Here is a 26948-nt window from a genome sequence, read left to right as displayed (position 1 = left end):
CATGTTTAACGAAGAAAGGTTGAGCAAGCTAGGGTTTTTCTCATTGGAGCGAAGAAGGATGAGAGGTGACTTGATAGAGTGTTACAAGATGATGAGAGGCATAGATAGAGTGGATAGCCAGAGACTTATTTCCAGGGCGGAAAGGGCAATCACCAGGGAGCATAATTTTAAGGTGATTGGAGGAAGGTTTCGGGGAGATTTCAGAGGTAGGTTCCTTACACAGAGAATGATGGGTGCGTGGAATGCATAGCCAGCGGTGGTAGTAGAATCAGATACGTAAGGGGCATTTAAGCGACTCTTAGATAGGTACATGGATGATCGTAGTATGAAGGGTATGTAGGCAGTTTGATCCTGGAGTAGGTTAAAGGTTCGGCACAACATCGGGGGCCGAAGGGCCTGTACCGTGCTGTACTGTTCTATGTTCTATGTTCAATGTTCTATTTCTGAAGAAATCGCATGAACATGCAAACCTAGTTCTGTGTCTCTCTCCACAGATGATACCTGACCTGTGAAGTGTTTCCAGCATTATATGTTTTCAATTCTAATAATGTCGCCCTCTGCTGGTGGATACGGGTGTTTCGGTAAGCCTCCCAATCAGAAAACTCACAATCTGCTGGAGAGCAGTGCACGGTGTCGTCTTCCCCTGACTGAGTAACAATTGCACTCCAGTGATGACTAACTGAAATATTAATCATTAAAGTGCAAAAACACATTAATTTCTGATCAGATTCTCCGACTGACCCGCCATACGCTAGGGGAGTGTAGCACATTAAAACCACATTGTATTGTATCTCGGAATTGGTGCATATTTAGCACTTGAACCATAATATAGGAATTAATATTGACAAAGGCACACATTCCAATTAAAACAGGAAATAAATGTTTTTTAATTTTATGTTATTTCCATTGCACATCAACACTTACACGATAAACTGCAGTAATTTGTCCACATCGAGTATATCGCGGTGCAGGAAACAGTTACAATGAATACAGATAAAAGAGACAGACCATTTATTTGTGGCCTGACGTATTCTAAACCTTCTTTAATAAGATATGAATATAAGAAGCGGTTACAGAACGAACTTCGTCTAAACTCTTTTTGAATAAGCAATGATTTTAATCTCTGTGGCAATGTTGGCAATTACATGCGGAGTATTATATCTCAGTATTTGTACAGAAAGAGAAATGATCCGAAATCAATTCTCTTTTGTATTTTAATTAAACGGAACACACACACTTTCAGACAATGTGTGGAGAAAAGCCAAATCTAGTTATTTCAACACCAAGTAATCTGGTGATTGATGAAGATAAAGTGATGTTTAAATCGTGAAGTGAAGCACATTCAGCATGTTCACACTGTTGGAAAAGTTCATGCCATTCTCTCAGAATATTTACACAGAATATTTTCCACCAGTCTGTGGTCCACCTTCAGACATCATTTGTAGGATTTGAGGCTGACTTTTAGCTGAAAGGACAGCAGACACGACTTGAGAGGGTTACAACAATGCAAACCATCAAATAAACACATCAAATACAGTATATGATCTCCTAGGAATATTCTTGTTTCTATAAGATTCCTATTTCAAGATTAAGTACACAGAATGTTCTCTCTGATACTTTAGAATCACTGACTGCTGAAAACACCACTGATTATCACATTACTATCAGAACCAGCCGGGACTGTACACATGGAACAAGTCATACAGCATTGCTCTTACTGGGTTGATGTAGACATAAAATGTTTAACCAGACAGTCACTGCCCATCGTTGGTGGAATGTCTGCTATTGTGTACCTATCACAGTGAACATCCTCATTGTCTTCAAGATTGGAGGGAACCAGTAAAGCTGGTTCAGTGCGGGTCTGAGAGCTGTATACTGTGGAGAGAAAGATGATAGATAAATGATTGGACTAAAAGCGAGTTCAGTGCAAGTCTGAGAGCTGTATACTGTGGGGAGAAGGATTATGTATTAATGATGGAACTGAAATCGAGTTCAGTTCGGGTCATCTATATAAGTGTCAATGAGGTGATGGGGACTGGTATTTGAATGTTTTTCAGCTCCATTCACCGTGTTGTTATTTTCCCGCTGGATGATAGCAGATGAAGTGGATCTTCTGAGCCTGAATCAGGGTGTTCAGATTGAGCACTTGAAGGATTTCCAATGGGAGTATTAATAAGAGAGATATTACAAAAGGAATAACATCAGGAAGTATTTTTTAAATTAAGTCAAGCATTAATTAGATAAATTTCCTTTCATCACAACATGAATTTAAATCAACCAGCGGTCTATGAAAACACCGATGGGAATGAAATTCAAAGTAGTGACAGAGAGCTGGTGACTGTGGGAGTTTAACTCACCGAGAGTGGAGAGATCACCACCGGCACTTGTCAGTGTGAAGAGATCATCAGGACCACTGTCCAGCAACAAGTGACCATCCTGAGTGTCAATGGCTGCAGTCTGAACATCATCATAATCACCCGGAAACAGACCTGAGAGGAAATAATGATTTTCACAAAAATCACATGGTAAAACTGAATACTTAGAATGATATCATTAGACGTCAATCTACCCGGGCCTGCAAGGTTTGACTGTGATGTTCAGCTGTAGTGAGATTAGAGGCTGGAGAATGGTAGGACCATGTCGTGTCACGGTAGTTGAGTCTCCATAGGCCCATGCTATTCTAAACGCAGCCAGCAATCGATTGAAAGAAAGGAGCACTGTAGGACATTGGATGGGAGGACTGACAACTGTTGTGTTTGTTAGATGGCAGCACTCAGAGCAAGGGTGGCGCTCAGGTTTTCTCATGCCACCCTGGAAGTGATCCTCCAGGCTGCAAGATCAAGGAGGGAAGTGCTTTTCCCATTGGGACGGCTGAAGGAGGCCGGCTAGGCAGGTAGAGAGGGCCTGGCAGGAGACTGATGTGGAGGTGAGCAGACGTGAGGTGGTCCCATGTAAGAGGCTTCAGTGCAGGAACAGGATCAATGTAGTATGGCAAGGTGAGTGCAGTGCCTAACATTAAGCTCACAGTCTTAAATGTCACAAAAGATGAAAATGTAATTGCAGGATGGGTGCCCCCACTCATTGGTTCAGATCCTCCTCCATCATAGTGCACAGCTCAGTGACCGCCTCCCTGGAGAGGCACACTCTTCAGTGACACTGCTGCTCTGTCATTTGCAGGAATCAGAGCCTCTGATGGTAAACCCTCTCTGGTGGGTAGCATCTTCTTCACTCAAGAAGCTGCTTGCGTGCGACTGTGCGCCCTGTTCATCCACACTCTCTTCCAGCCTCATGATTCTTGTCACACTCAAAGAGACCTCAAAACAGGAGTGGCTGACACCAATTGTAAATTGCTGCACTCACTGCTCAAGGTCTCCATTCTTTTTACTTTGTATAAGTATGTTGCCATTCGGAGTGGATGCTCATCCTGAATACTTCTGTTGTGATCGCCAAGATTGGTCAGCCTCCAGATTGCCAATATCGCGAGTCAGTATCGCTCTCCAGTACCACATGCTTTTCACAGCCAAAACTGACCTTCCCCTTGCTTACAGATGGTGAATCTGTGAAAACTGTTGTTTATTTAGATATACAGCACTGAAACAGGCCCTTCTGCCTATCAACCTGCAAGTCTTTTGGCTGTGGGAAGAAACCGGAGCACCCGGAGGAAATCCACGCAGACACAGGGAGAACTAGCAAACTCCACACAGGCAGTACCCAGAATTGAACCCGGAGTGCTGGAGCTGTGAGGGTGCGGTGCTAACCACTGTGCCACTGTGCCGCCCTTTTGACGCACCTTCACTAAATTGTGAATACCTTGGTAAATTGCCATGCATTTCCTGTTTTAGAGGCTCAGTTACCTGCCTAGAGCCTTAAAGTGCAGCCTCCACCCACCAGCTCTGCCGACTCCGGGAACATCACTGAACAGTGTAAAGACGTCGAGCTTCCTTTGCACCGCTATCCAGCAGCATTTTCCCTTGCAGTCTGTGGTCACTGTGTGAGAAAATTCTGGCCTCCGTTTTAAAGTCACATGTATCCCATTGAATCACCTATCCGAAATGCACACAAATTTCGCATTTCACCGCCCAGACAACAGTGTCAGAAAACATCATGAACTGAAAGTTTCATTCCATTATCCGACTGGGTTAAATCGACATGATTCTGAGAAATCCAAATTATTTCTCAATTTTTAAAACTAAAATCAGTCAACAAATCTCCATGTCTTCAGCAGCATCATTTTACAGCGATTAAGTTCTGATATATTTCATTGTTAATTTTAGATAGCAGACTGTGTGATGGATTAAAAACGTGATGGCAACAAGTAAATCTGCACCCACCCTGAATACTGGAGGAGTTCCCTTCAGGATTTTCTGATCCAGGATCAGTGTCACTCAAACTGTGACTGGTGTAATATTCAATCTGATTGAGGGACTCAATGGAATCAGTAACTGTTAAACACAAACATGGATGGTTATTGGAGAGATTAATTGTGACGTTCGAGTAAATAACATAATACCATCATCATCTGGTGACAATGTCCTGGGCTTTGTATCTGACACGATTGTGGAACATTCATCACAGGGACTGCAGTGGTTCAAGAGCAACTAGGGATGGACCATAAATGTTGGCTCATACAGCGAGCAGTTAAAACATTACACAGTACAGCTGGTGGGTTAGATTTCAGACATCAGAGCAGAGACAATAGTGTAAAACATAATCGGTCAGCACAGTTTCTAAATCAAGAACCTGTCCACCTTGCCCCGTCTCTTCCCCTTTCAGAGTATCAAACGGCCGGTGGTGGCTCCAAAACCGAACCCCACCCCAGATAATGGGGCAGGAAAGAGTGCAAGGAGGCTAATAACGGATTTGTTCTTAGAGTCATAGAGCCATAAAGCACAGACATAGGCCCTTTGGCCCACCGCATCCATGCAGACCATAATGCCGATCTATACTAATCCCACCTGCTTGCATTAATTCCATATCCCTCTATGCCTTGGTCATTCAAGTGCCTGTCCAGATGCCTCTTAAATGTTGCTACTGTTACAACCTCAACCACCTCCACAGGCAGCTCATTCCAGATACCCACTATTCTTTGAGTGAAAAATTTACCCATTTTATCTCCTTTCAACCTCCTCCCTCTCACCTTAAATCGATGCCCTCTAGTTTTTGTCACCCCTAACATGGGAAACAGACTCTGGCTATCTACCTTATCTATGCCTCTCATAATTTTATATACCTCTGTCATGTCCTGTCTCAGCCTCCTTCGCTCCAGGGAAAGCAGACCCAGCCGATCCAATCTCTCTTTCTCCCACAAGCCCTCCAAACCAGGTAACATCCTTCTGAATCTTTTCTGCACCCTCTAGAGCTTAATCACATCTTTCCTGTCGTGCAACGAACAGAACTGCACACAGTACAAATCAATGATATGTACAACTGCTAAATTACGTCCCAACTCGTTTACTCAATGCCTCGGTTAATGTAGGCAAGCATGCCATACGCCTTCTTCACCAGCCTGCCTACCAGTGTTGCCACTTTCAGGGAACTATGTACTTGCACACCAAGTTCTCTCTGCTCAGCAACACTCCCCAGGGCACTGCCATTACCTATATATGGCCTGCCCTGGTTTAACTTCCCAAAATGCATCTCTTTGCAATTGTCTGCATTAATTTCCATTTGCCAATCTTTTCCTTGCCCACTTCTCCAGTTGATCTATATCCTGCTGTAACCTTAGACAACCTTCTTCACTGTCCACTATACCACCAATGTTTCTGTCATCTGCAAACTTACTAATCTTCCCCTGGACATTCTCATCCAAGTCATGAATATATATAACGAACAACAGAGGGTCCAGCACCGATCCTTGCGGTACACCCCTGGTCACCAGCCTCCAATCTGATAAACAAGTCACTGCCACTACCCTCTGCCTCCTATCACCAAGCCAATTTTGTATCCAATTGGCTACCTCACCCTGGACCCCATGTGTTTGAACCTTCCCGATCAACCTACCATGCAGGACCTTGTCAAAAGGCCTTGCTAAAGTCCATGCAGACAACGTCCATCGCCGTGCCCTCGTCCATCTCTTGGTCACCTCCTCAAAAACCTCAATCAAATTCGTGAGACATGATTTCCCACGCACAAAGCCATTCTGACTGGCCCGAATGAGACCATGCCTTTCCAGATGCATATAAATCCTGTCTCTCAGAATCCCTTCCAATAACTTTTCCACCACTGATGTAAGGCTCACCAGCCTGCAGTTCGCTGGCATATTCCTGCTTCCGTTTTTAAATAAACGCACAACATTAGCTATCCTCCAGTCTTCTGGTACCTCACCTGTGGCTAACGATGATACTAAAATTTCTGCCAGGGCCCCAGCAACATCCTGCCTTGCTTCCTATAGCATCCTGGGATACACGTGGTCAGACCCTGGAGATTTATCCACCTTAATGAGCTTTGAAACCTCCAAGACCTCCTCCTTTGTAATGTTGATGCGCTTCAGGATATCGGTGTTTCCTCTCTTGAACTCACTACCTTCCATGACCTTCTGCACGGTAAACACAGACGAAACGTATTCATTTAAGAACTTGTCCATTTCCCGTAGCTCCATACATCAATTGCCACATTGATCCTTAAGGGGACCTACTCTCTCCCGAGTTACCATTTTATTCTTAATATACTTGTAGAATCTTTTACGATTCTCCTTTATCTAATCAGCCAGGGAAATCATCTTTGTGTGTTTTGTTGTAACCTGAGTAATTTATATCAATGGTCAAATCGCCCTGCAAATATATCACAGGACAGAACTTATATAGGTTTGGCAGTGTTGCTGCCCCAGTATCAAGGTGCAGAATTTGCAGATTTCATGTTAAACTTCAGAATACAAATTGTTAGAATAAGTATTTTCTAGAAACCACCAAGTTCAGGTCAGGAGTTCCTGATGAGAACGTGTTTCTGACCCAGAAATCCAGTCACATAGAGAAATAAAATCTGAGTCAATGTGACTGTCTCCTCCTGAGAGCAGTGATTATTTATGGTCTAGTTTAAATGGAATAAAAACTTTGCATACGAATATATTGTGGGATTGGTGGATGGTATTGTGCACTGGACCTCCTGTCTCCTCATCCCCAAAGAAACTGAATCCCGGTCAGATACCAGAATCCAGTTGAGTGAAATGTAATAACTGAGGCCCACAGGAATGCTCTAGGCCTGGGTCATGGCCTGGACTACTTCAAAAGATAAATTGCAGCCCAAATTACAAACAGAAATGACGTTATTTAAGCAGGAACGACGAGTGGGAATCTTCCCAAACCCAGTGCTCATCTTAGTTTACACACAGATATAGGCACACTCGCACTGTGATAGGACTCCTTCACATGGGGATAGTGAGCGGATTTCTGACAGTGTTCAGTCAGTAAACTGACCATTAAAATGCGATGTTTAAGTGCAAGTGACATATGTCTCGTGAAAATTCGTTATGAAATTAAAAGCACAGACCTGAACGCCGGACCTGATAGGAATCCTTGCCAGGTGGAACACTCCCAATCTCTTCATAAATTGCTTGGTACAAACCAGCCGGTGAACCCTTGCCGCTAGTGACAGAACCTGTCAGATGGAGTATCGGGAGATTAAAGTTTAGTTGCAACCCACGAGCGTTTAACAGTAAATTATCTGCGAACACATCCAAATCGCAGATATAGTGACAGTAAAGAGACAATGCCAGGTATTGTGAATGTGGAGTAGTTTTGTTGTGCGTATTTTTGGTTATGTCTATGTGTCTATTTTTCTACATACTCATATGTTCACCTGCAGCAGACTGGGGAGAAACGTGTTCACTGAGGAAAAGTTCAATCAAGTTTGTTAGAAACGATCTCCCTCTGACAAAGCCATGCTGACTATCCCTGATTAATGCCTGCCTCTCCATGTAGAGATTAATCCTGTTCCTCCGGATTTTTTCCAATAGTTTCCCTACTGCTGATGTTAAATTCACTGGCCAGCAATTACCTGGTATATCCCTGCTACCCCTCTTGAATAATGGTATCACATTCACTGTCCTTCAGTCCTCTGGTACATCTCCTGTGACCAGATAGGATTTGAAAATGTGTGCCAAATCCCCTGTTATCTCATCCCTTGTCTCACATAGCTGCCGGTTCACATCTCATCTGGGTCTGGAGATTTATCCAGTTTGAGCCCACTAAAATAGCTAATACTTCCTACCTTTCAATGCTAATTTGTTCAAGTACATTAGAATCCCCCTCCATGATCTTCTCACCGACATCGTCCCTCTTCATGGGGAACACAGATGAAAAGTAATCTTTTAAAACCTAATGTACGTCCTCTGGCTCCACACACAGATGGCCACTTTGGTCCCTAATCGGCCCTACTCCTCCTATTTCCCTTAATATACTTAAAACACGTCTTGGGTTGTCCATTATCTTGCTTGGCAGTGTTTTGCATGTCCCCTCTTCGCTCTCCTAATTCATTTTGTAAGTATCCCCTACACTTTCTATACTCCTCTAGGGCCTCCACCGTTTTCAGCGCTCTGAAACTGCCATCAGCCTCCTTTTTGTTCCTTATCTGAATCTCTATATCCCTTGACATCCACTATATCCCTGGACTTGTTGGTCCGACCCTTCAACTTTATGGGAACATGTTGGCCCTGAGCTCTCACTACTTCCTTTTTGAAGGTAACAGACCATGGGATCCAGGGCAATTTGGTAAAGTGGATCAAAAATTGGCTTAGTGGCAGGAGGCAGAGGGTGATGGTCGAAGGTTGCTATTGCGAGTGGAAGCCAGTGACCAGTGGTGTACTACTGGAATCGATGCTGGGACCCTTGCTAATACACTGTATCTCAATGATTTAGATGTAAATATAGGAGGTATGATCAGTAAGTTCTCAGATAACAGAAAAATTGGTGGTGTCGTAAACAGTGAGGAGGAACGCCTTATATTTCAGGACGAAATAGATGGGCTGGTAAGATGGGTGGGATAGTAGCAAATAGAATTTAATCCTGAGTACTGTGAGATGATACATTTTGGGAGGACGTACAAGGCAAGGGAATATACAATGGATGGTGGGACCCGAGGGAGTTCAGAGTGTCTGAGGGACCTTGGTGGACTTGTTGTTAAATCACTGAAGGCACAGGGAGATACGGTGGTTCGGAAGGACATATGGGATACTTGCCTTTATTAGCCGAGGCATAGCATATATCAGCAGGAAGGTTATGATCAAGCTGTATAAAACGCTAGTTAGGCCACAGCTGGAGTACTGTTTACAGTTCCGGGCAACACACTATAGGAAGGATGTGATTGCACGGGAGAGGGTGCAGAGGAGATTCACCAGGATGTTGTAAGGGCTGGATTATTTCAGCTATGTCGAGAGGCTGGATAGGCTAGGGTTGTTTTCTTCAGAGCAGAAAAGGCTGAGGGGGTCCTGACTGAGGGATACAAAATTATGAAGGGCATTGCTAGGACAGATAGGAAGAAACGGTTTCCATTAGCGGAGGGTTCCGTTACCGGGGGGCATGGATTTAACATTAGGGGCAGAAAGTTTAGAGGGGATTTGAGGAAAAAAAATATTCACCCAGAGGATGGTTGGAGTCTGGAACACACTGCCTGAACAGATGGTAGAGGCAGGAACCCTCACAACATTTAAGGTGTTTAGATGAGCACGCAAAACACCATAGCATACAAGGCTAAGAGCCAAGTGTTGGAAAATGAGATCAGCATAGATAGGTGCTTGATTGTTGGCACAGACACCATGGGCTAGAGGGCCTGTTTATGTGCTGTATAACTCTATTACTCGATGACTCTATGACCTGATCTCGTGCTTTTTATCATTTGTAAACTACTGCTAGTTTAGTGAGGTTACAAAGCTTGATCTTATCCGCTTTAGGACTGTCTTGTTTCAGAGCCTGTTCTGGTTCAGTCCTTGGCAGAGATACCAGGCCTCTGCTGTCCTAGCTACAGAATCTTTCTTCATAAGAGAGAGAGAGTGCTATTTCTATAAAAACTCTATATTATTATGAATCATCTTGAAAAAACATGAATAGGATGGGAATAGAGGAGTATGGTCCTCGTAAGCGCAGAAGGTTGTAATTTAGACAGGCATCAAGATCGGCCCAGGCTTGCAGGGCTGAATGACCTGTTCCTGTGCTTTACTGTTCTTTGTTCTTTGTTGTTCCAAAAGTGTTTTTTATTAAGAGGCCCATTACTTATAATAAATCAGGAGTGAGTAGGATGGGTGAAATATGACTGGAAGCGTTGTTTTGGATGCAGAAGGTCCTATACAAGTATCACCTGTCAAAATAACAGACAGACCCGGTTAGACAGCTCGTGATTGGATGCCCACAGCCAGAATCTGAAGGGCTGGAACTGCTGCCCAATGGATGAAGGAAGATTAACAGTCAAATAAATAGCTTGAATGCACAGCCCTAGAATGTCAATTAAACTTCCTGATCCATTGTTACAAGAAGTAAACTCTTCCAAAGTTTCATGTATTATGTGCTCAACTCTTCAGTGAATGTAGACACTTCAAATCACTCTCCCTTTTAAATGTCAGATTTTACTAATTCCGCAGCACATTGAATGGAGAAAGTCAGCAAAAAACAGAAAGAAATACAATGTATTTCCAAGAAGGCCACTTGACAGTCCACAGAAAGCTGCAATGGACATAGAGGTTTGCAAGTATATGACACAATATCTGGGATTTTGTGTTGGATCCGCGGTAAGATATAAGCCTCACCTCTTCTGATTGACGTTTTCTGTATAATCACCATCAGTGAGATCAACACACAGATTAGCAGAACTCCGAAGAAGACCGCAACTAGGATGGAAGTAGTTTTATATCCCTGTTCTTAATGACAACAATACAGAAAGGATTAACACAGACACACTCTGGCTTGCATGATACTGTATTTACAGTACGTATTTAATAATTATATTCATTGCGTCTGGGCAATGAGTCGGGCTGAAGATTCCCCAGTATGTGTGTTGTACATTGCACAAGAGGAAAGTGTGAGCCAACCTAAATTACAGAGACAGTGCCCCCATGTTTCTGATGAGTACAGGGCAGTTCAGGTACAGCCAGAGACTGGGATTAGCGGAATTTCAAACAGACCATTTGAAATATGCGGTGAGGAAAAAAAATGTTCCGGTCAGTGAGAACGTGCTCATTGTATCTTCAGACAGTGACAACAATAGCAATTCAACGAATGCAAACCCTAACACTAGCTGGAATAGTAATAATGGTAAGTACCTGCAGATGTGGATGGGAAAGCATTTGGAGGCACATCGAGCCCTGTGGAATATATTGTACAAAACGTTCAGGAAGATGAAATTTCAGCACTTTCCATTTAAACGATAAATACTGTTCTTAATTTCCCGAATTAATGAGTCAATTTAGCCATACAAGGAACCCTAACCCCACTCTCCAAACCCTGCCACCCTCACCAGAACAAATCACACTGGCAACTTCCTTATGATCACAGTCAGATTGAGCCGGCGATGAGGAAGGACAGTCGGCCAGAGAAGATTTGCTTCCAGTGCACTTCACCTCATCCAGCCAGATAACACCGTCACCCTGGGAAAAAGTAGCCCCTACTGGCGCCAATAGAGCGTGACCACAATCCAGCTGTCTGCAGACAACATTGGCATCGGCCATGTTCCAGGAGTCATCACACACCGTGCCCCAGCTGTTATTGCACAATATCTCCACTCTCCCGGAGCAGTTGGTGTTACCTCCAAACAGGCGCAACCATTGTCCCGAATCTGTCAAAGAGAATCAATTATTATTATTGATGTAGTATAAGACAGGAGTACAAGTCAGATAGTTGGTATAATAAAGAGGACGTAGCACCTGGTGAAAGCACACGTTTACAATCATATTCTCGAATGCAGTCCTTTGATCTGTGGGGCTGCTCCTTAGTTACTTTTGCTTCTGTTGAGAAGAGAAACATGCTGACTGTATCAGACACCAATGTTTTAAATGACACTGGCACATTGAGAGGTTTGTTGTGTTACCTGAACAAACAACGCCAGCATCCTCCCTGTGTTCACAGTTGTGTTTACCCCACGGTTTTGTTTGACAGTGCCAAAGGAACGATTCGTGTGAAATACACTCCATCCCATCGAGCCAAATGGGTCCGGATCCTGCTCCGAATGACAGAGTGTAATAATCGATAGAACTGAGGGGACCGCACTCTAACTGTTTGCAGATCACTTCTGCATCAGCTCTATCAAGTGTATCCGAGCACACTGTTCCCCAGGTGCCATTGTAGAACACTTCCACTCTCCCCTCACAGCGATGCTTCCCATTCACCAGCCGCAGCTCTTTGTGCTCTGTCAATGACACAATAAATATCCCGTTGTTTAGATTGATAACTCGTTGTATGTTCATACTGCACAGCTCAACACATGCTGTTCCGGTTGTGTTCACTGATTGCCGGTACGTATTTCAGAAAAGTGACAGAAATACACCGACAGCCCATAATGTAATAAAGAATAATCAACATAGATTTCGCAACAGAAGGACAAACAACGTTATTGAATGCTTTGAAGTAATTACAGAAAGATAATGCTGATAATTCAGTCGACGCAATATGCATGTTCTTTTTTTTTCCAAAAGGCCTCTGACAAGGTAGCATATAGTCGGATCATGACTGGAGACAGAGCATTTGGAGTCAAGAGATCAGTGGAAGAATGGTAGAAAACTCGCTGCAAAGCACACTGTCATTGTTAAAGCTGGTAACCCAGAATGGCGGAAGGTGGGAAGTGGTGTTACACAGGGCTGGGATTATTGCTGCTTAATATTTACATGAAAGATTTGGATTTAGGCAAGGGAGACATCATTTCAAAATTTAAGATGACAGCAATTTGGGGATATAGTTAACACTAAGTAAGACAGACAAAATATGGGAATACGTTAATAAGCAGGTCGAATGGGCATACAATTGCCAAATGAGTTGAATACAGATAAGCCTAAGGTGGTCAGTGTTGATAGGAAGAATAAAGAGGCCACGTACTTCATGCAAAATAAGAGTGAAAATGATGTCGAGCAGCAAAGAGATCTCGGGATAAGAGACACTAATCACTAGTTAACTGACAGAGATCGAAGCTAGTGATCATAAATATAGGATAATCATGAATACATCTAATAAGAAATTCAGGAGAACTTTTTTATTTTTACCCAGGGAGTGGTTTGAATTTTGAATTCCTAACACATGCAATTGTTGAGGTGATTAGCACTGATGCCTTTCAGGTAAAGCTGTATTGGTACATGACGGAAAAAGAAGTAGGTGGATATGCAAAGAGGGTTAGATGCAGTAATGTGGGGTGATACTCGTGGGCAACATAAACACCACATTGACCGGTTATGCCGAATTGCCAGATTCTGTGCTGTCCATTGCATATCGTTCGATGTAATATCTTCCCTGTGAAGCCACGTGCACAACACTACGGAAAATGGGTATATGGAAGCACCCTTACCTGAACACATGATCCTCACATCTTCCTTATGAGAACAGTCGTGGTTACCCCACGATGCTGAGGGACATTCCCAGAGAAATGATTTGTTACCGGAACACTTCAGTTCATCCAACCAAACTGGCCCAGAGCCTGGTCCACAAGATGTAGGAAGTGCCATGTCCAATGCCTTTCCACAACCCAGCTGTTTGCAAACCACGTCAGCGTCCGCCAGATCCCAGGAATCATCGCAAACTGAGCCCCATGTCCCATTGTAATAAATCTCCACTCGGCCAGTACATGGGCTTCCACCGTCAGACAGCCTTAACTGCGCATGTTCTGTTGGGCAATAGTACAGGAGGATTATACTTTCAATACACATTCACCTCATCACTCAATACAACTCATTGTACCATCACCAGCTGAAAAAAAGAACTAGTTAAATGTGCCGTTGACAGGTAAATCAAACTTTTCAACTGAATTGTTTACACTACTTCTTACATTGATTGTGAAGAACAGAAATGGTTCAGTTAACCTTCTACATCTGACTTTGACAAGTTATGGTCTCCAGTTCCCCTTTTATATTTTAAACATTATGTGCGTTGTTGTACAGGCATTCACTCACATGATTAACAGTCAATTTATACTCATGTACTATAACTGTATCTGTTCCTGGTCCATGTACGTTGCCCTTATTTGGTACCTTGGACGGACATTTACTGCCATCTCCTATTTCCTTTATTTCGAATAACAAGTGAATTGCATTTATCTAGCGCCGTTAATGTGATAAAACATCTCATGGCACGATACAGGAGTGATGTCAAAGACATTTTAACATGGAACACCTAAGAATATATTTAAGTCAGATGACCAAAAGCTAAGTCAAAGAGTTAGTTTTTATGGGGCGTCTTAAAGCAGGAAAGAGTGGTTGCCAGGCAGAGAGATTTAAGGAATTAATTCTACAGCGTATGACCTCCGCAGCTAGAGACACGGCCGAAGATGCTGTGCTATTAAACTCAGGAATGCTCAAGAAGCCAGAACTAAGAGCTGTCAGACTGGAACCGATGGTAAAGACAGGAGCTGTGAGGTCAAGAAGGGAATTGAAAATAGGGATGAGAATTTTAAAATCGCGCATTGAAGAACAATGTAGGTCATTCAGCACAGGGCAGATGGCTAAGTGGCACTTGGTCTAGACAGCAGATTTTGCAGAAGTTGTAACTAGGGAAGCCAGCCAGGAGTGCATTAGAATCATCGAGCTTAGAGGGAACAAAGCAATCGACAATACTAGATAAGGGCAAAGTAGGGTGATGTTATGGAGGTGAAAATAGACAGTGTTAATCATTGTATGGATATGTGATAGAGAACTCACCTCGGGGTCAAATATAATACAAAGGTCACAAGCAGTCTGGCTGAGTAGCACACTGTTGGTATGGAAAGGAATGGAGTTTGTGGCAAGGGAAGAGATGCGATGGGGACTGATGGCTTGTATCTTTTCAATACTGAGTTGGAGGAATATTTTGCTAATGCAGTACTGAAAGCCAGACTGGAATTCTGACAGTGTATAGGCTGTGGAGGGATCACGAGAGTTGGATTTGAGGTCGAGTTGGATACTGTGAGTTATATGTGGAAATTGAGGCTGTGTTTGCGGATGTCTCTGAAAGGCAGCATGTAAATGAGAAATGAGTTGTCGAAGGATAGATCCTTTGGTGACACGATAGGCGACTTTGCAGGAGTGGGAAGAGAAGCCATTGCAGATAACTTTCTGACTATGACCGTTTAGATAAGACTGGAACCAGCTGGGTGTTAATGGAAAGGGCTTGGAGCAGAATTTCATGATCACTCATATCAAAAGCTGTATGCAAGTCAAGAATGATCAGAAGGCACCGGTTACATTTGTTGCAATCACTTAGGAGATCATTTGTGACTTTGGTAAGAGTTGTTTTGGTCCTGTGGTGTGGATAGAAATCTGATTTGAGAAATTAAAACATGCAACTCCATAAAAGATGAGCATGGATTTGGGTGGCGTCAACACATTCAAAGACTTTGGCGAGGTATGAACAGTTGGAGGAGGGGCAGTAATTTGCATGGACAGGTGGTCAATGGCTCCTTTTTGGGGAGAGGTGTGATGACTGCTGATTTGAAGGACATGGGGCTGACAATGAAGAGAGAGAAAGAGAGAGAGAGCGAGAGAGCGAGAGAGAGAGAGAGAATCGTTAATACTGTCAGCTAACATGGGGACCAGGAAGTGAATGTGTGTGTTCGGCAGTTTAGTAGAAATAAGGTGTAGGCAGCAATATGTGGATTTCATCAACAGCACAGGTACAGAGAGAGCGTGGGGAATTCTAGGAGAGAAACAAGAAATGCCAAATCAGGGTGATGGTATGGGGTGGGGGTGGGGAATTGATAGGAAGTTAGGCCTGGTGGGTTGGGGAAGAAAGGGAAGCAGTGGAAGGCGACTGAACAGACATTTTTGAACTTTGTAACAAAAATTCCACGAGCTCCTCTCACTTACTTTTGGATTTGAGGGTGGACGAGGCAGGGGAGTGGTTCAGGAGGAAGATTTGTGATGGAGAAGATATGCTTTGCGTTTTCTTTGCCTTCCTGGATGATCTTTGACTAACGCGTGGTTTTAGTGAAGAACAGTAGGACCCGATGATGCTTTATGCAATTGATCCATTCAGTATTATATTACCAGATAGTTCACCAGATGTCACCGTGCCTTTCTGTTTTTTTATTTAATTCTTTCAGGGGATGTGGGTGCCACTGGCAAGGCCAGAATTTGTTTAATCCACCCTATATATTTCTTTCACTTCATACTGGAGAATGTAACGTCTACAAGTTCTACCCTTGAACATCAGCCTTACAGTATGCAGTATCTTCGTGTAGAACTATGTTCTAGGGTTGTGTTGATTATAACATTATCATAAATCAATTTAATATTAATTGCATAAAAGAATCACTTACTTTTGCAAGGATGGGATTCTGCCTTTGACAATGAAGATATTTGAGTAATTTCAGAAACGTAAACCGCATGTCTGAACAGAGAATATGCAGACCTCTCTGTCCAGACGGGCTGCTGCTATTATGTTCAATGAGCAAACGAAACTTGTGAGGCACATTAGCAATTGCTATTGGCTGTAAAAGATCAATGAACTAAACTACTAATTATATCAATACATGACTGTTGCACCGGACCAAAGAGGGTAGAAAACAGGATCGCTCTGCAAAATATCGGACAGGATCATGAAATCCCGATGTACAATTGAACTCCAGATGTGTAGACCTTCTGGTTGAGCAGCAAACCAGTATTTAAACTGGCGTGGAGAAAAATGATTGGACTAATTGCGTCAGGCACTTTGGAGAATAAAAATCAGCGATGTGACCCATTAGATAGAGAAGTAGAAGACAAGGAGAAGACACATGGCTTCTGTAGGTGGACATAAATGCTGGGTGGAGCTGAACATCTACCTAACTGAAGAACAAGATGAAATACTCCACTGTGTCCAGTGACTGAGTGTGTAATAACCATTCGGCACTGTAAACCTCTGACGTGAAACGCTGGCATACATTGATTTCCGCTGTGTCCGAAGCAAATACTTACTGTAAACAAACGGTATCAAATCTGAATCATTAACTGTCTCATATGTTGTAAGTTCCACTCTGTCATTGGTAAATAAATGTTCCTTGGAACAACCCCAAAGCATATGTCCATACTTTCATTCTGCATAATGCAACATCCCTGGAACATATGCCCGCATTGAAATGCTGCACAATGGAACTTTCAAGCGTCGAGTCTGAAACATCTGTCTACTTTTATACACAGCCTAATGAAACTTACACCAGCTCAAATCCCACACAGCTACCTCCACTTATATACTGTACAATGGAACTGATTGCAAGCTCGGCGCCGGATTTGATACCAGAGCTGAGATTCCAATTCCATATTCTATTTATCACAAGGCCGTTATCTTTCACCTCTATCATCCTTCAGCTCCATTCCTGCCTCAGCCCATCTGCTGCAGAAATGCTCACCCATGCTTTGTTGCCTGCAGAACCGACTATTTTAATGTTCTCCTGGGCCATCACCCGTCCTGCACCCTCCATAAACATCAGCTCATGCGAAGCATTGTTGCCTGTCCTACATGAAGCCTCTCTCAGGAGCGCCACTGTACTCACTGATGTAGACTGGTTTCCCTGCCACCAATGCCTCGAGTTTTCAATTATGATCTTCATGTTTAGACCCTTCATGCTCTCCCCCTGCCATCAGTATAACCTCCTCCAGCGTGAATCATTTCAAGAGCTCTGCTTTTCTCTGAATCCAGCTTCCTGTCCATCACCCACTTCCATCTCCACAACTTTCAGTCTTGCCTTTAACCATCTAACCCACCAGGTCAGAATTTCCACCCGAAATATCTCTGTGTCTCCGGCTCTTCAAATCCAACCTTCTGCCAAAGAATTTAGTCACTCACTCCAACATCTCTTTGTTTGGCTCTGTGTCAGTTTTCTGTCCGATTACACTCCTGATAAACTCTTTGTAATGTAGGTGTTTACTGAAAGTTCTGTCATAAAAAGTTCTTGTTGCTTAATTGTGCCCGTGTCCTCTCTCTCTCTGCACACCACCCCCATCCAGCCCCAGATCCCCCAGCGCCCACCATCCTCACCCCCACTACCTGAATGAAATTACTGGTTTGAGACACCCAGGAACAAATGACCTATATTACCACTTTTCTGAGCAGATTAGACATTTCACTTTTATGTTTTTGTAAAAACGGTGAAGAATTTGTTCACCTGCACACAGGACCCCAACATCCATACTGTCAGTCAGAGACGAATTCAATGTGAATAAGCTGCAGTTCTGGAGCTGCAATTCATTTCCTTCACATTGGACATCATTCACCCAGACGGGTCCTTCACTCTTTCCATCCTTTGAATAGTTATAACTGGCTGTCGCTTCACCGCAGCCCAGCTGTGTACAGACCACGTTGGCATCATTCAGGGTCCAGTGTCTATCCTGCAATCTCCCCCAGCTGCCGGTGTAGTAAATCTCCACTCGCCCATCACAATGGCTTGCCCCGTTAGTCAGCCTCAGTGACCAATTTTCATCTACGATATGAAACACATTGAGAATGATGAAACTGAAGCAAAATATCTCATAACTTACTGCCACCAGAAACGTTATTAATTTGAGTGGTTACTGTTTCTGTCATCATTGTTCAGACGGCTTGTCAGAAGATATTCTTCACCATTACGTTTTCTCAGTAAATACATTTTAATGACATATCTTGCACTGACTAAATTGAGCAAAAAAGGTAAAATGAACTGTGGTTGAGCGCGGCAAATACCGCCTATTGATAAGTGATGAGACCGAAGGGAGGAGCAGGGGCTCTAAATGGCTCCTGACAGATGACAGTTCCTTTTCTTCCATATGGAGAGAAACAGACAAGTTTAAGTTGACACAATGCATCCGATGAAGTCTCAAATTACCTCACAAGCAATGAAAAACTTTTGATTTGTAGTCACTAATGCTGACAGGTGACGGACACGAGGGACTGAAGGTCGTTCCCCTCTCCACATGTACTGATATTTCCTGCTCTCGCCCTGGACCTGAAAATATCATCAACGATTCTGCCAATTTCGCCTCCTTATCTTCACATGGTTCATCTTCAACTCTTCCATTCCCTTCCTCAACATCACTGTCTCTGATTCTGGGGATAGGCTATCAACCAGTATAAAGAGTTACTCCAGTGACCCTCACAGTTATCTTGTCTATGATTCCACACACCCCGATTCCTCTAATGACTCTATCACATTCTTCCACTTTCTCCATCTGCATTGTATCTGTCTGGTGATGCAACCTTCCATACCCGTGCTTCCAGATATGTCTTCCTTTTTCCTCAAACAAGGACTCTCCTCACCTCATCATCCACCCACCATGGTTGATTGGGCCCTCAAGCACGTCCATTCCATTTTCCATACTTCTGCTTTCACCCTTTCCCCCCTCCCAGAACCATGATAGGATTCTGCTTCTCCTCACCTTCCATTCCACCAGCTTCCATACTCAATAGATGATCTTCCACCATTTCTACCACCTTGAATGTGATGCCACGAGCAAGCACATCTTCCCCTTCCCTCCACTTTTAACATTCTGAAGGGACCATTCGCTCTGTGGTACCCTGATGCACTCTTCAATCATTCTCAACACCCTTTCCCACAGGAGCATTCCATGAAAGCGCAGGAGATGCTGCCACTGCCCTGTTACCTCTACCTTTCTCACCATCCAAGCCTCCAAGCACCTCTTCCAAGTGAAACAGCGATTACTTGCACTTTCACTGTATTTACTGTATTGACAGATCATAATGCTGTCTCCTTTACATCGGGAGACCAAACACAGTTGAGTGATTACTTTGCAAAACACCTTTGTTCATTCTGCAATCTTTACCTTCAGCTTCTGGTTGCCTGTCATTTTCATTCTTTATTCCACTCCCACTCTGAACTCTCCCTCCGCTTTCTCCGACACAATTCCAATGAAGGTTAACATAAGTTTGAGAAACACCCTTCATCTTCCCACGAGCTTCTTTACAGCGTTTGGATTCAACACTGTGTTCAGCAATTTCAGGTCTGATTTCCTCCCCCTTTTCCTTCTTTTGGGACGATATTTTGCCTTCCAATGTAGACCACCTCTATAAATGTGCTTTTTACTTGACCCATTCCATATCTTTTTGCCTTGCATTGTCCCTTTTGCCATTTAATCTCTCCTGTCTTCTTCCATATCACAGACGGTTCCTTTCGTTCTTTCCTTGTTTTCCCCTTTCATTATAAACTGTTAAATCTCTATGTTCTGATGGAAGATCTGCAAACTGAAAGATCGATACTGTTTCTCTCAACATACATGCTGCCAGATCTGCTGAATATTTCCAGCACTTACTGTTTTTATTACCTATATTTTAAATTGTGAAGCGTGGGAGCCCTTTTGTTTTGAGCAATGTCCCACGTACAGTGATCTGATAACTGAACAGATAATCTGTTATATGAGGAAGCTGATTGATGGATAAATGTAATCCTGGAAACTGGGAGAATTGTAATTTACATCAAGTTTGTTAAATAATCAAAGAAATAACACATTGGTGAAATAACGAGTTACTTCACTCACTATCATTTTATTGCACTTGATGTAATAGAAATTCAAATTTATCTCACTACTTATCTGGAAACAAGTTCACATTGTTTTCTATTGTACAGCTGATCTTTGCAGAGAATTCTATGATAATTCATATTTTAACTGCCAACATTGATAACAGTTTCAATGCTCCAGCAACATTTCCATTCTATGGCAGTGGTGCTGACAGCATCTTGCTGATTCTATAGCCCTTGAATAATGCCCCAGATTTACCCGGAAAGAGATATTATATGACGAGAATTACTAACAACTGGACATTGTATGTATTCAATGTTTATTGGACTGAAACTCTTGGATTCATTTGTAATTTCTAATAAACCTACAAACACGTCTTTGGATCTTAGTGTCAAAGGAAGCATGCGATCAGAAAAACTAGTGAATCAGCGACCTGTGGAAATAGTCAATGATGCTTGACAGTAGAACAGTTGGTGTATTTCAGTTCAATTGACAGAGATGACTCACCAGTACAGATGACACTGGCATCATTTTCATGTGAGCAGCTAAACTGTTCCCAGGATGAAACAGGACAATCCCACAATCGTGTCTCGTTCCCCCGACACCTGTAATTTTCCTTCCACACTGGACCGGTTCCCTTTCCAAAGTGAGCTCCTCTCTAGATTGAGTTTACTGCCCCACACTGAAGGTGCTCACAGACCACGTTGGCGTCTTCCATATCAAAGTAAAGGTCACACAGCGTCCACCACTGGTCTCCATGTAGCACCTCCACCCGGCCAGAGAATCTGTTCATCCCATCAACCAATCGAGGTCCATATTTCCCTGTATTGGAAACAAATCCAGATCCAAGTAATTTATAAATCATTCTCCGCATAGAAACAGCAAAATAGAGAATGGGTAAAAAGTTGAATCTTATCTACCACGATCATCTATCCATACTTTACACAAATTATCTATTCAAAACAATTAAAATTACCACAGCAGATCAAAAGCAAAATACTACGGATGTCGGAAATCTGAAATAAAACAGAAAATGCTGGAAATACTGAGCAGGGCTAGCAGTATCTGTGGAGGGAGCAAGAGAGTTATGTTCCAGGTCTGTGTCCTTTCATCGCAATACTTACTACAGGGCCTCGTGAAGAAGTTGGCTGAGCACTCAACAATTAACAGGTCTTCTTGCAAACGCTAATCGATTGTTGGTCTCTATCTCTTTTGTCTTGGAATATAAAACTCAGAAGGATGTGATGTTTCTGTTGTATCTGTTGTCGCTTTTGGGCACCGCACTTCAGAAAACCATTGGTTTTGGAGGTGGTGCAGGACAGAGTCACTAGAATGACAACAATGCTTAAAGCGTTACATTCTGAAGGCAAGTTGCATAAACTTTGTTTGTCGTAGATTGAGTTTAGAAGAAGTACAGCTTATCTAGTTGATGTGTTTAGAATGTTTAAAGGGTTTGATAGATGAGCTGTAGAAGACTAGAAGAACGAATATAAAACAAGGCCATTTAGGAGCTGATTTTCTTTATGAGGGATGTGGGCATCTCTGGCAGATGTGGCAGTTATTGCTCAACGCTATTTGCCCTTGAAACCCTTGTCAGGCCCTTCATTTTGAAATGCACTTGTCCGCATACGGAATGTTCTTCTGCAACGCTGCAAGGTAGTTAGAGTTAAGGCAAAGTGTGCAAGCATAATTTGAACCTTTAGCTGCATCTGTTGTAAACAGAGTGGAACTTTAGAATGTGGCAATTTTTGTTTAAGACTGAACTTTAGCCTTGACATTTAGAATTTAACTTGAAATTCAAAAAAAGTTGCAAGGCAGTTCACTATTAGCAGTTAACAGTGCAAGTCAGGTTGGTAGTAAGTAATCAATCAGCTGTGATTGTCCGAATGGAGATAATTACTGTGAGCTGGAAACTGTCTATACGGTTGCAACTTGAATGTTCCTGAAAAGACCGATGAGATTAAACTTCTGGTAAGGCACAGAGAGTAACCATTGTTCACAATGTTGATTGAATTCATTCGGAACAACGTTTGGAAGTTGGAATTTGCTAAGAGTAAGAATTAGGTGCAGAGGGGGAATTTTTTTTAAATTCTTTCACAGGGGATGGGGTGTTGGCGAGGCTGGCATTTACTATCCATCCCTAATTGTCGTGGCAACGATGGTGGTAAGCCGTCTTCTTCTACCGCTGCTGTCCAAGTGCTCTCGCTCCACCCACAGAAGGGAGTTCCATGATTTTGACCCAGCGACAGGGAAGGAATGGTGATATAGTTCCAAGTCAGGATGGTGTTTGCCTTGGAGGGGAACTTGCAGGTGTTGGTGTTCCCATCCACCTGCTGTCCATGTCCTCCTAGATAGTAGAGGGTCTGGGGTTGGATGGAGGTGCTTTGTTTTGTCTGTTAAGCTTGAGTAAGTGAGTGGAGTCACCGATTTAAAACAGCACCACAGCCAGAAGCATGAAAGCCTATTGAAAGAGGCAGACACCAGACAAATAGAGGGGAAAACTCATTCAGTGAAGCAATTGTTCTGTCAGAGTATGACAGGGTGTGGGTAAGTTGCAAATATATATTAAGTTAATTGGTGAGTGCTTAGTGTTTTGGCGTTAGCTAACCAGTAAAGTAGCTTTCAAGCTAAAAAGCAACTGCACATCATTTTACCTCTAAAATAAAGACAGACTAAGTTCTGGCACAGCAGTTTTTTCTCTGGATATAGGAATTTGTGGGTAACTGAACTGTCCCGAGAGAACATGTCTGTAGTAGATGTCTCCACCTAGAAACTCTCTGGCTCAGGGTCACAGTGCTGATGTGGCAATTGGAGAAAATCCAACGGGAGTAAGAGGAGTATTGGACATAAAAACAAGAAATGCTGGAATCACTCAGCAATTCTGGCAGCATCTGTGGAAAGAGAAGCAGAGTTAACGTTTTGGGTCAGTGACCTTTCTTCGGAATTGACAAATATTAGAAAAGTCACAGATTATAAGCAAGTGAGGTGGGTGTGGGGCAAGAGATAACAAAGGAGAAGGTGTAGATTGGACCAGGCCACATAGCTGACCAAAAGGTCACGGAGCAAAGGCAAACAATATGTTAATGGTGTGTTGAAAGACAAAGCATTCGTTCAGATTGTCTTTCAACACTCCATTAACATGTTGTTTGCCTTTGCTCCGTGACCTTTTGGTCAGCTATGTGGCCTGGTCCAATCTACACCGTCTCCTTTGTTATCTCTTGCCCCACCCCCACCTCACTTGCTTATAATCTGTGACTTTTCTAATATTTGTCAATTCTGAAGAAGGGTCACTGACCCGAAACGTTAACTCTGCTTCTCTTTCCACAGATGCTGCCAGACCTGCTGAGTGATTCCAGCATTTCTTGTTTTTATTTCAGATTTCCAGCATCCGCATTATTTTGCTTTTATTATAGGAGTATTGGACAGTTTGCTGCAGATTTCAGTCACTCCTTGTGGAGAGCGGTAGGATCAGGATGAGTTTGTTGCAGCTTATAGTGCACAGTAATTCAACTCCAGATGTAATGGAGAACGAGGATATACAGAAAGTGAATTTATCCAACAGGAACAATGTACTGGCTATTTGTGAGGATAAGGATGAAGACTGTCAGAAGAACAGCCAGAATGTTGAGCATGATATATTGGGATAGGAAGCTGTTCAAAAGGAGGAGGAGTGGAGCATAATGTGATACTTTTAAGTGATTCAATAATTAGGGCATTAAGAGTCCCACACAATATTTGCCCAACTTGTGCGAAGTGAGGGATATCTCAGATCAGATTGCAAGAATACAGTGGAAATATCTAGTCGTTGTGGACCATGTCGGGACCAACAGCATAGGAAAGAGTAGGCAAGAGGTTATTTTCAGAGAGTACCAGGAGCTGAAATATAAAAGAATATCTCAAGGATTATAATCTCTAGATTATTTTGCAAGCCGCTTGCACATTGGCATCGGAAAAGAAACGATTCGGGAGATGAACACGTAGTTGAAGGTTATGTTGTTGGAAAGAGGTGTTACATTTCATGGGACCCTGGCACCTGTACTGGGATATTAAAGAACTGCTGTGTTGGAATGCGATTCACCTGAATCCGGTTGGGATCAGGGTCCTAGAATAAAGGATAAATAGGGTTGTTACAGGAACCTTAATCTAGTAACTGGGTGAGGGGAGGCTGGTGGGTGGCGGGGTGAGGGGGTAGAGCACAGTTGTAATTGTAGCATATCTAGGCACTACAGGGGAAGGGAATACTGAAGATGCAACATTTGAGTAAAACCAATTTACGGTTTTACGTTACGTGCATTTGCACTGAAAACAGTGGTTGCTTTCTTGAAAAAAGAGTTGTTAGAAATACTGTCAGAAATACTGGAGAAATAATTGGAACTAGTGGAAGCTGTCGGTTTATATGTAGTGCAGAACGGAAATGTGGGCAGAATCATACCACTGATAGGTCATTACATGTTCCTGTTCTGGCTGTAATGGTCATTTAATTATATTCCATGATCAGACAGTGCACGCCATTGTTCTTGTCACTGATTGGTCAGCTATTGTGCATCGTGGCAAGTCAATCCATACTGCTGTTCTGGTCATGGTAAGTTGGCTGCACAGTAGGTGATGGTGCGTTTCTTGAGTCGAGAAAGCCAGATATTCACTGAGGAGCAGGTCACTGTTAGAGGGACAATATGGTATTTATCGCTCTCCATAGCGTGCCTGACACAGCTTGCCATCAAGCAAGCTCAACTTAAAGACCACCGCATTGAATGGTCCAATTCCAAACTCAACCTCATCTGTTATGGACTGGCATGCAAGACACAGTAACATCATAATATAAAAGAGACCACAAACATGCAAAAATGCAAAAAATAAATGCACAGATCTTCGTGAATGGCAAAGATACAAAGAATAGCAAAGGATGACAAAACAGACCGCAAGAGCTACAAAACTTTTACAATAACTTCAGAAATATATTGTCATTAAAAGCAATGTGGTCTCATTACAATGACAGTTGTGATATTATAAATGAAAATAAGGAAATGGCAGGAATTATACATAATTACTTTGCATCAGTATTTGCATGGACACAACTTTTATTAAGGTTTTTTGTTGCCGCAGTCAGCCAAATGCTGCCCTGACATTCAGGGCAGTCACTCTCAGCTGGAATACAGCTGTATCATACATGTTTGTACAAAGGGTGTGTTGAGGTCTGAAGCTGAGTGGTCTGAACAAACACAAACTGAGCGTCAGTGAGTAGTTTATTGGTAAGTACTGCTTGATAGCGCTGTAAACAACACCTTCCATCACTTTGTTAATGATAGAGAGCAAACTGCTGGGTCAGCAATTAGAAAATAGCAATTGTCACACTGCTATTTAAAGAAGGTTATCGAGTGAACCGAGGGAATTACAGATTGTTTAGCCTAACAGCTGTTGTCAGGAAATTGCTAGAGTGCACATTTAAAGATGGAGTATCTGATCACCTTGAAAAGTTACAGCTAATTAGAGAGAGCCAGCGTGGATTTGTAAAAGGTAGATCATGCTTGATGAACCTGATCAAATATTTTGTGGAGGTAACTAAAGTAGAGGACAGGGGAACTTCAATGGATGTTATTCAGATGAACTTCCAGAAAGCACTCAACAAAATCCCTCGTAACTGATTGTTGGCTAAAGTTGAAGCTCATAGAATTTAGGGAAAATTATTGACCTACTTAGGACGTTAGTTTCGTGACAGGAGATAGACAGCAGGGATAATGGGCAGATCCTCTAACTGGCAGGATGTGATGGCGCCGTCCCACAGGAACCTCAACTATTCACCATATTTATTATTGATTTAGATGACTGAATAGAAAGCCACACATAATTGACATACTCAGTATTGCCATTAAAAGAAACCATCAGCCAGATTGTAATCATGTATATTTTAAGCATAACTTAACAAAAAAAAAAACTATTCCATGACTATTTCAATATTGGTGAGTGTGAGGTGTCCAATTTGGACTTAAAAAGATTACAGTACTTTCTAAATGGTGAAAAGCCGGACGCAGCACATTGAAAAGAGACTTCAGGGTCATGGGCAAGTACAGGAACGGAAAGCAAAACAGCCAATGGAATGCTGTGCTTTATATCTAGTGGAATGGAATACAAGGGGGTAGAAATGATGCTACAGCTAAAGAAAACTGGTGCAATGTTAAGCTATGGGCAATATGCGTTGGGAAGGATATGTTGACCAAGGAGAGTGTGCAGCATAAAAGATGCTAGAATGATTCTTTGGCTTCAAATGTTTCTGTTTTTTATTCATTCATTTGATGTAGGTGTCGCAGGCAAGGCCAGCATTCATTGTTCATGCCTCGTTACCTTTCACAACTGGGCTATGTAAGAGGAC

General features: G+C 42.7%; 1 long non-coding RNA gene across 1 annotated transcript; it reads right to left on the bottom strand.

Annotated features, from left to right (window-relative positions):
• Positions 1–18338: 18338 nt before the first annotated feature.
• LOC137364048 (uncharacterized) lies at positions 18339–21758 on the bottom strand. The gene is made up of 3 exons (XR_010972903.1): positions 21706–21758; positions 21089–21403; positions 18339–18552 (listed from the first exon to the last, which is right to left on the bottom strand). It is a non-coding gene; the product is annotated as an uncharacterized lncRNA (long non-coding RNA).
• Positions 21759–26948: the final 5190 nt, after the last annotated feature.

The sequence above is a fragment of the Heterodontus francisci genome, unplaced genomic scaffold (genome assembly GCF_036365525.1).
Source record: "Heterodontus francisci isolate sHetFra1 unplaced genomic scaffold, sHetFra1.hap1 HAP1_SCAFFOLD_99, whole genome shotgun sequence".
NCBI lineage: Eukaryota > Metazoa > Chordata > Chondrichthyes > Heterodontiformes > Heterodontidae > Heterodontus > Heterodontus francisci.
Note: the sequence above shows the minus strand (reverse complement) of the source record. Positions and strands in the feature narration are given on the sequence as shown.